The 9,224-nt window shown below is 59.9% G+C and overlaps 1 pseudogene; it reads right to left on the bottom strand.

The window, feature by feature from the left end:
* Positions 1–6,723: 6,723 nt before the first annotated feature.
* LOC147571015 (TAR DNA-binding protein 43 pseudogene) lies at positions 6,724–8,324 on the bottom strand (annotated as a pseudogene).
* Between the last annotated feature and the right edge of the window lie 900 nt (positions 8,325–9,224).

Raw genomic sequence — 9,224 nt, 5'->3', positions numbered from 1 at the left:
CACTGACTCGAGGTTTCTCAACAGCCTTGCTAGCCCTAGCAATGTTTCCAAGCACTGGTGCTCCCCAACACCCCCCCCCCCCCCCCGTCAAAGAACTCCCCTAATTCAGGCACTTCCGGGTTGTTCCAACACCTGGAACGGCGGGGGGGGGGGGGGGGGGGGAGGAGAGACTGCTGTGTTGCGGGGGGCGGCACGGGACACAGAAGCACTCTGAATCCCCTTCCCTTTGCCTCTCTTCCATCTGGGGTTTCCTGAGGTGTATCCTTTGACGCCATCACTCATCTATGAGAAATGAGAAAAAGAGGACCGAACGTGGCTAGATCGTTTTCCATAGCCTGATACGCATACCCACACGCACGCCAAAAGAAACGAAAATTGCGATCCGCTGGAAGGTCAAACGACGGCAGAGTGGTGCGATTAATGACGCTACACTCACACGATACGAGACCATGCGGCTGTTACAGATTATGTTGGCAGAGAGGTTTTCGTAGCACGGGAATCCGCTTGCGCTGTTCTGATACTTCATGACGACCGGTGGGTGGGAAACCTTCTACGTAGGGTGAGCTCTCTTGTATCCGAAGACACCAAATCATCATTTCAAAGGCTACGGGTGGTGAGATCGCTCTGGCTTGCAACTTCTTACCCCCTATGTTGTTCTCCAGGATTGCATTTCAGCTTCCTCCCTTATCCGAGCCAACGACCCTACCTGGTTTTTATGTATTTATTTCTTTTTAAAGAGATTCAGTACGACATTGGGTCCTAAACGGAGGCAGAGCTTTGGCTACTGGTCTCAGAAACGATGATTGTCTCTATATTTGTATGGATTCCGCCAAACTTGTGCCTCTCACGCCTTTCCTCTCGCTACATAACGTCTTAAGATGCAGGGAGCCCGCTCAGGTGGGACCGCCGCTTGTGGAAAGAGTCATCGGGGCAAAATAGTGAAAGCAGCGCCGATAAAGAATATGTTGCGGGTTAGACACATATTCCCGTTTCATCCCCACCCCCCATCGATCAATCACTTACTCCCCTTTGATGCCATGTTTTGTGTATTCCTGTATTTGTGGATGGGTTTTCAAAGATTTTATTATAACTAAGCGCGACATCCAGCGTGGGACTCGAACTCGCAACCCACGACATACAGTTGCACGATCCACCACCTGTGCCCACCAGGCATCCTGATGCCACGTTTTCTTTCTTTGCCTCCCTGCCGGCCGGCCTGCCTCCCTCCCTCCCTGCCGGCCGGCCTGCCTGCCTCCCTGCCGGCCTGCCTCCCTCCCTGCCGGCCGGCCGGCCTGCCTGCCTCCCTGCCGGCAGGCCTGCCTGCCTGCCGGCCGGCCTGCCTCCCTCCCGGCCTGCCTGCCGGCCTGCCTCCCTCCCTCCCTCCCTCCCTCCCTCCCTCCCTCCCTCCCTCCCTCCCTCCCTCCCGGCCTGCCTGCCGGCCTGCCTCTCTCCCTGCCTCCCGGCCTGCCTGCCGGCCTCCCTCCCGGCCTGCCTGCCGGCCTGCCTCCCTCCCTTCCGGCCTGCCTGCCGGCCTGCCTCCCTCCCTCCCTCCCGGCTTGCCGGCCGGCCTGCCTGCCTCCCTGCCGGCCTGCCTCCCTCCCTGCCGGCCGGCCGGCCTGCCTGCCTCCCTGCCGGCCTGCCTGCCTGCCTCCCTGCCGGCCTGCCTCCCTCCCTGCCGGCCGGCCGGCCTGCCTGCCTCCCTGCCGGCAGGCCTGCCTGCCTGCCTCCCTGCCTGCCTGCCGGCCTGCCTGCCTCCCTGCCGGCCGGCCTGCCTCCCTCCCGGCCTGCCTGCCGGCCTCCCTCCCTCCCTCCCTCCCTCCCTCCCTCCCTCCCTCCCGGCCTGCCTGCCTGCCGGCCTGCCTCTCTCCCTGCCTCCCGGCCTGCCTGCCGGCCTCCCTCCCGGCCTGCCTGCCGGCCTGCCTCCCTCCCTTCCGGCCTGCCTCCCTCCCGGCCTGCCTGCCGGCCTGCCTCCCTCCCTCCCTCCCTCCCGGCTTGCCGGCCGGCCTGCCTCCCTCCCTGCCGGCCGGCCTGCCTCCCTCCCTGCCGGCCGGCCTGCCTGCCTCCCTGCCGGCCGGCCTGCCTGCCTCCCTCCCTCCCTGCCTCCCGGCCTGCCTCCCTCCCTCCCTGCCGGCCGGCCTGCCTGCCTCCCTGCCGGCCGGCCTGCCTCCCTCCCTCCCTGCCGGCCGGCCTGCCTGCCTGCCTCCCTGCCTGCCTGCCGGCCTGCCTGCCTCCCTGCCTCCCGGCCTGCCTGCCTGCCTCCCTGCCGGCCTGCCTCCCTCCCTGCCGGCCGGCCGGCCTGCCTGCCTCCCTGCCGGCAGGCCTGCCTGCCTGCCTCCCTGCCTGCCTGCCGGCCTGCCTGCCTCCCTGCCGGCCGGCCTGCCTCCCTCCCGGCCTGCCTGCCGGCCTCCCTCCCTCCCTCCCTCCCTCCCTCCCTCCCTCCCTCCCGGCCTGCCTGCCTGCCGGCCTGCCTCTCTCCCTGCCTCCCGGCCTGCCTGCCGGCCTCCCTCCCGGCCTGCCTGCCGGCCTGCCTCCCTCCCTTCCGGCCTGCCTCCCTCCCGGCCTGCCTGCCGGCCTGCCTCCCTCCCTCCCTCCCTCCCGGCCTGCCTGCCTGCCGGCCTGCCTCTCTCCCTGCCTCCCGGCCTGCCTGCCGGCCTCCCTCCCGGCCTGCCTGCCGGCCTGCCTCCCTCCCTTCCGGCCTGCCTCCCTCCCGGCCTGCCTGCCGGCCTGCCTCCCTCCCTCCCTCCCTCCCGGCTTGCCGGCCGGCCTGCCTCCCTCCCTGCCGGCCGGCCTGCCTCCCTCCCTGCCGGCCGGCCTGCCTGCCTCCCTGCCGGCCGGCCTGCCTGCCTCCCTCCCTCCCTGCCTCCCGGCCTGCCTCCCTCCCTCCCTGCCGGCCGGCCTGCCTGCCTCCCTGCCGGCCGGCCTGCCTCCCTCCCTCCCTGCCGGCCGGCCTGCCTGCCTGCCTCCCTGCCTGCCTGCCGGCCTGCCTGCCTCCCTGCCTCCCGGCCTGCCTGCCTGCCTGCCTGCCTCCCTGCCTGCCTGCCGGCCTGCCTGCCTGCCTGCCTCCCTGCCTCCCGGCCTGCCTGCCTGCCTCCCTCCCTGCCGGCCGGCCTGCCTGCCTCCCTCCCGGCCTGCCTGCCGGCCTGCCTCCCTCCCTCCCTCCCGGCCGGTCTGCCTGCCGGCCTGCCTGCCTCCCTCCCTGCCAGCCGGCCTGCCTGCCTCCCTGCCGGCCGGCCTGCCTGCCTCCCTCCCGGCCTGCCTGCCGGCCTGCCTCCCTCCCTCCCTCCCGGCCGGTCTGCCTGCCGGCCTGCCTGCCTCCCTCCCTGCCAGCCGGCCTGCCTGCCTCCCTGCCGGCCGGCCTGCCTCCCTCCCTGCCGGCCTGCCTCCCTCCCTCCCTCCCGGCCGGCCTGCCTGCCTGCCTCCCTGCCGGCCTGCCTGCCGGCCTGCTGGCCGGCCTGCCTCCCTCCCTCCTGGCCGGCCTGCCTGCCTCCCTGCCGGCCGGCCTGCCTCCCTCCCTGCCGGCCTGCCTCCCTCCCTGCCGGCCGGCCTGCCTCCCTCCCTGCCGGCCGGCCTGCCTGCCTCCCTGCCGGCCTGCCTCCCTCCCTGCCGGCCGGCCTGCCTGCCTCCCTGCCGGCCTGCCTCCCTCCCTGCCGGCCGGCCTGCCTGCCTCCCTCCCTGCTGGCCGGCCTGCCTGCCTCCCTCCCTGCCGGCCGGCCTGCCTGCCTCCCTGCCGGCCTGCCTCCCTCCCTGCCTCCCGGCCTGCCTCCCTCCCTCCCGGCCGGCCTGCCTGCCTCCCTGCCGGCCTGCCTCCCTCCCTGCCGGCCGGCCTGCCTGCCTCCCTCCCTGCCGGCCGGCCGGCCTCCCTGCCTGCCTGCCTCCCTCCCTGCCTCCCGGCCTGCCTCCCTCCCTCCCGGCCGGCCTGCCTGCCTCCCTGCCGGCCTGCCTGCCGGCCTGCCTGCCGGCCTCCCTCCCTCCCTCCCTCCCTCCCTCCCGGCCGGCCTGCCTCCCTCCCTGCCTCCCGGCCTGCCTCCCTCCCTCCCTGCCGGCCGGCCTGCCTCCCTGCCGGCTGGCCTGCCTCCCTCCCTGCCGGCCTGCCTCCCTCCCTCCCTCCCGGCCGGCCTGCCTCCCTCCCGGCCTGCCTCCCTCCCTCCCGGCCTGCCTGCCTCCCTCCCTCCCGGCCTGCCTGCCTCCCTGCCGGCCGGCCTGCCTGCCTCCCTGCCGGCCGGCCTGCCTCCCTCCCTCCCGCCCGGCCGGCCGGCCGGCCTGCCTGCCTGCCTGCCTCCCTCCCGGCCTGCCTGCCTCCTTCCCGGCCTGCCTGCCTCCCTGCCGGCCGGCCGGCCTGCCTCCCTCCTGGCCTGCCTGCCTCCCTCCCTGCCGGCCGGCCTGCCTGCCTGCCTCCCTCCCTGCCTCTAAGTCCAACTAAAACATGAAGTCTGTGATGTGGGAGCTGTAGCCATCTGGTTCTTCTTATATCCCGATCACAGACCAAAGAACGATCTTTGCCATAGATTAGTGTTTTCAATAAATCATCTGTCGATGGCTATCGATAAAGGAAATTGTCAACTTTTAACGGCTGTGGACCCTGCTCCTGGGCACCCAGGGAAGCTAGGCTTTAACATTTACCAAGCTCCAAATGACCCTGTCAAACCCCAAAGCGTGTGCTCTGTTTCTGCCCTGAGCACACGTTGCATGTCCGCTTCGTTTAAATAAACAACAACAAAAATGGATCAAAGGGGTGACTTGGCTGGCTGGCTCCCTCAGCTAGGTCAGGGGAGCGGGTGACTCTTCATTGCCGGGCTGTGAGTTCGGGCCTTATGTTGGGTGTGAAGAGGACATAAAAACAAAACCAATCCATCAGTCAGTCAGTCAGCTGAGAATTAAAAAGGAGCCTTCCAAACATACGATGAGAAAATGGAAGAAAACCTCCCTGGATCCCCAAAGATTAAAGTCATACAGCTTTGCACATACTGAAAACAGAAAATAAACCCTGTAAAAATTTTCTGCCGTGTCTTTCGTCATTATACCTCGTAACAACAACAACAACAACAACAACAACAACAACAACAACTCCTCCTCCTCCTCCTCCTCCTCCTCCTCCTCCTCCTCCTCCTCCTCCTCATCCATTCTATTTAAGAATTCCCAACACTGACAACTCTTATAAAGACCATCCAAGCACGGGACACAGAACTGCATTAGACCACATTCTTATGGCTACCTGACAGACATTAGAACTTCCACCCTTCGTGGTGACCCCCCGAGCTCACTGATGAGCTCTGCTTCCGAGTACTCCCGTGAAGCACACCACAAGCTCAGTCCGTGTTCACGGGACCACACTTAACAGATCGGGAACAGAACAGAACACACACCATACGGCGTTCACAGCAGCTGACGGAAGGGCAGGGGAAATACAAGTACCTCACACATCCAACTAATGGGGTTCTCTGAGAACAAAACTCTCTTTACGTCTTCCAACGTCTTCCAATGGGTGTGGATGTCCTTTGGATGCAGAAAACATTCGCACGTCATTTGCTATCGTTGCTCTCGGCACGCTCTTGCACCGAGGCCAAGGGACTGAGAGATGCATCTTGCCAGGTTAAAAAAAATCTATCCATCGTGTGCCACCGCCACTGAGTCTCTGCACGCACTCTCTCCTTTTCTCACTCACACTAGCCTTTCGTACTTTGGCACCACTGTCGTTCGAACACGAGGATCAGAAAACACAAGGTTTCAGAAGTTCAAACAGCCTTCTGGTTGCATAGCACACCCTTGCATTCATAGCATGGATACGACTCCGCGAAATAAAGAGTAGTGGATATAAATGGGACACCCAAGGTCAAAGTCACAGCCTGTATGGTGTGAAGACGAATTCAAGAGTGAGAAAGCACGTAGACGGAAATATTCCTTCCTATGGCAGAATATTTACAGCACTGCTTTCAATGAAGTGCTTCTCCCGTAAACATTTGAAATGAGATCAACGGCACAGATTCAATGAAGGCTTCATACTGTACTTCTGCATAGGAAGGGGTACAAGTGTCACAAACTACAAACGAAAGCAAAAAGACCAAACACTGTGACACCAGATCTCCAAAAAGGAGGTTTTCCTGGGGGTGGGGAATTAATGTGGTGGGGTTCCAATTAAAACAAGGAAAAAAGAGTGTACCTATAATGAATGGTTTCCATAGTGAACACGCACAAAGAATTCACTTGACGAGTCCAGGGATACAATATTACAGGAGAAATCCTTTGATGTCCATTGTAGCCTGTGTGTGTGTGTGTGTGTGTGTGTGTGTGTGTGTGTGTGTGTGTGTGAGAGAGAGAGAGAGAGAGAGAGAGAGAGAGAGAGAGAACGAGAACCAATCAGGCAGTTGGTTCGCTTTCAAACACCTGATATTTCGACCCTTGATGTAACAAAACTTCTAAAATTCCTTTAGCTTTGCCTCTCTTTCTAAAGAAAAATGTCAAAAATAGTGGTGAATATACTCCACGCTGAACGTACTGATTCTGAAAACTCTCAGTACGGATGGGTTTTATAATACACTTAACCATGTGTGGGGTGCTTGGTTGGCTCCGTCAGTTAAGTGTGTGACTGTGGCTCAGGTCATGATCTTACGTTTTGTGGGTTCGAGCCCTGCACCGGGCTCTGTGCGGACAGCCTGGAGCCTGCTTCGGATTCTGTGTCTCCCTCTCTCTCTGCTCCTTCCCCTTCCCACTCTGTCTCTCTCGGTCTCTCAAAAATAAATAAATGTTTAAAAAAAAAAAGAAAGGAAAGAAAGAGAGAAGAGAAGAGAAGAGAAGAGAAGAAAAAAGAAATACACTTACCATGTGTTTAGAAAAATTTGAATTCCTACCAGTCTATACCTACCCCACTGTCTAAATTCCCCAGCTGGAAGATTTAGAATCTGTGCTTGAGCCAAAGCCTCCAGGAAAACCGCTGCCTGACTCCGCATTTGATGCGGGTCCCCAACCGATGGCCGCACCTGATTTAGAACCACTATCGGAGTTCTTTCCAGAACCAGGGACCCGAGGAGGTTCCTCAACACATGACACATAGAAGTACCCTACGACCCAGCACTTTCACGACGAAGTACTTAGCCAAAGGATACAGGTCTGCTGTTTCCAAGGGGCACACGCACCTCAGGGTGCATAGCAGCACTATCCACGGTAGGCAAAGTATGGGAAGGGGCCAAATGTCCATCGACGGATGAATGGATACAGAAGAGGCGGTATCCATGTAACAACAGAGCAGTGCGCGGCCACCAGAGGGAATGAAGTCTTGCCATTTGCAAGTACCTGGATGGAACTGGAGGGTGTCATGCAAAGTGACATTTGTCCCTCAGAGAAACACATGTATCACAGGACCTCACCCGTGTGAGGACCTTCACTTCCCAAACAGAGGAACTCGGGAAGGGAAGGGAAGAAGGGAAGGAAAAATAACATACAAACAGGAAGGGGGACAAAAACGTAAGAGGCTCTTCCCTAAGGGGAACAAACAGAGGGTTCCTGGAGGGGGTTGTGCCGGGGCGGGGGCTGAAAGGGTGAGGGGTATGAAGGACTCTCCTCCTCAAACCACTGTTGCCCTATAGGCTAACTACCTTGGGGGTACATTGAAAAAATAAATTCAATAATAATATCAGAGAGGGCGAGGGCGAGGGCGAGGGCTACCTGATCATCTGCAAACGTAACAAAGGGAAAGTCCGGGAACCGTTTGGGAATGAAGCTGTCTACCGCTTCTCAGTCCTGGCAAAAGAACTGCTGCAGCTTATAGGCAGTCACGTCCCTCTGTAAGGCACCCGACAAACGCCTTCCTGCTTCTCAAAAGCTCATCTGGGCTTCGATGAGATTCAGGAAGTTTGCAGTCACACCATCGTTCCTCGATCGATCGCATGGCTTTCACCTCGGTTTCCTATTACGTAAAACGAACACGGCCAAAGCCCTTTGAAGGACTAGTGTGAATATCTTTCCTGTCCTGAACCAGAAGAACCTCTCCAAAGCTACCAAAATATTCTTTCAGATCCTGTTCGGTTGTTTTCCACGGGAGACCCAACACTCTTAAATCGGACGTTTTCTGGATGGCTCTCTTCACTTTCACTGCTGAAGAAGCAGGTATCTGTCTCGTCCCTTTTTCTGTGGCTATCTTTGGGATAAGTTGACGACTATCCGCTACCGGATTTCCCCAGCCAGCATCAGGGATGTGCAGAATGTCTTTGACCAGCCGGACACCTCTCATACACTGAGACGCTGGATTCCGGTAGTGCAGTCCACGTGCTGCCGACAAACTGGGCTGTCACTGTGGACAGCAGCACTGTCCCATCGTCTTCCGATGGCATTTCTTTTTTATATATATATAATTTTTTTTTTAATTTTTTTTTTCAACGTTTATTTATTTTTGGGACAGAGAGACACAGAGCATGAACAGGGGAGGGGCAGAGAGAGAGGGAGACACAGAATCGGAAACAGGCTCCAGGCTCTGAGCCATCAGCCCAGAGCCCGACGCGGGGCTCGAACTCACGGACCGCGAGATCGTGACCTGGCTGAAGTCGGACGCTTAACCGACTGCGCCACCCAGGCGCCCCTTCCGATGGCATTTCGATGGGCTCGTCATTCTCATCTTTGGTCACCCGAGTACATTCAGACACCTGCTCTTATTTCTCCGCTAGGCCGCTGCTAGGAAGCCTGACAGGGAACCCGAAGCAGCGAGGGATCCAGGAGCAGCCCAGCTACTGCTTCGCTCCCGCGAAATGGCCGCCTTGTAACTCTTTACGGAAGAGGAAAAAAAAAACACCACCGTGACCGCCACCATTTAATAACCTTGCTCTAAGTGTGGAGAAAGCAACCACCCATCCCCAAAAGGAAACTTGGGCAGGCTACACGTATAGGACATATGGAGCCTATACTTGCAAGTGCTTACTTACGTGGGAACGTGGAAGGGTCACCTGAGTCCCTGATGGCCCAGATGGGGTTCTTTGGAGGTGTCTGAATGAGTTTTCTTGTGTGCTCCCTTAGAGAAAGCTGGCCGTGAGACGACGCGGCCAGAAACTAGCAAGCCCTTTGGTTCCATCAGCGAAGCCCCGACTTTTGGGGAGGAACGGACGCTCACGGAGATATCCCGGGCCACATTTGGTTTGTGGGTTGCTGCAGCTTTTTTTTTTTTGGCTTCTTTGCGCCAAATTGGCTGTGTTCTCATTGGAAATGGAAAACACCTGCGCGATGGGATCCATCCGCGGTAA

The sequence above is a fragment of the Puma concolor genome, unplaced genomic scaffold (genome assembly GCF_028749965.1).
Source record: "Puma concolor isolate L17-30 unplaced genomic scaffold, mPumCon1.1.hap2 unalloc_scaffold_74, whole genome shotgun sequence".
Classification (NCBI taxonomy): domain Eukaryota; kingdom Metazoa; phylum Chordata; class Mammalia; order Carnivora; family Felidae; genus Puma; species Puma concolor.
This window is presented reverse-complemented; position numbering and strand designations above follow the sequence as displayed.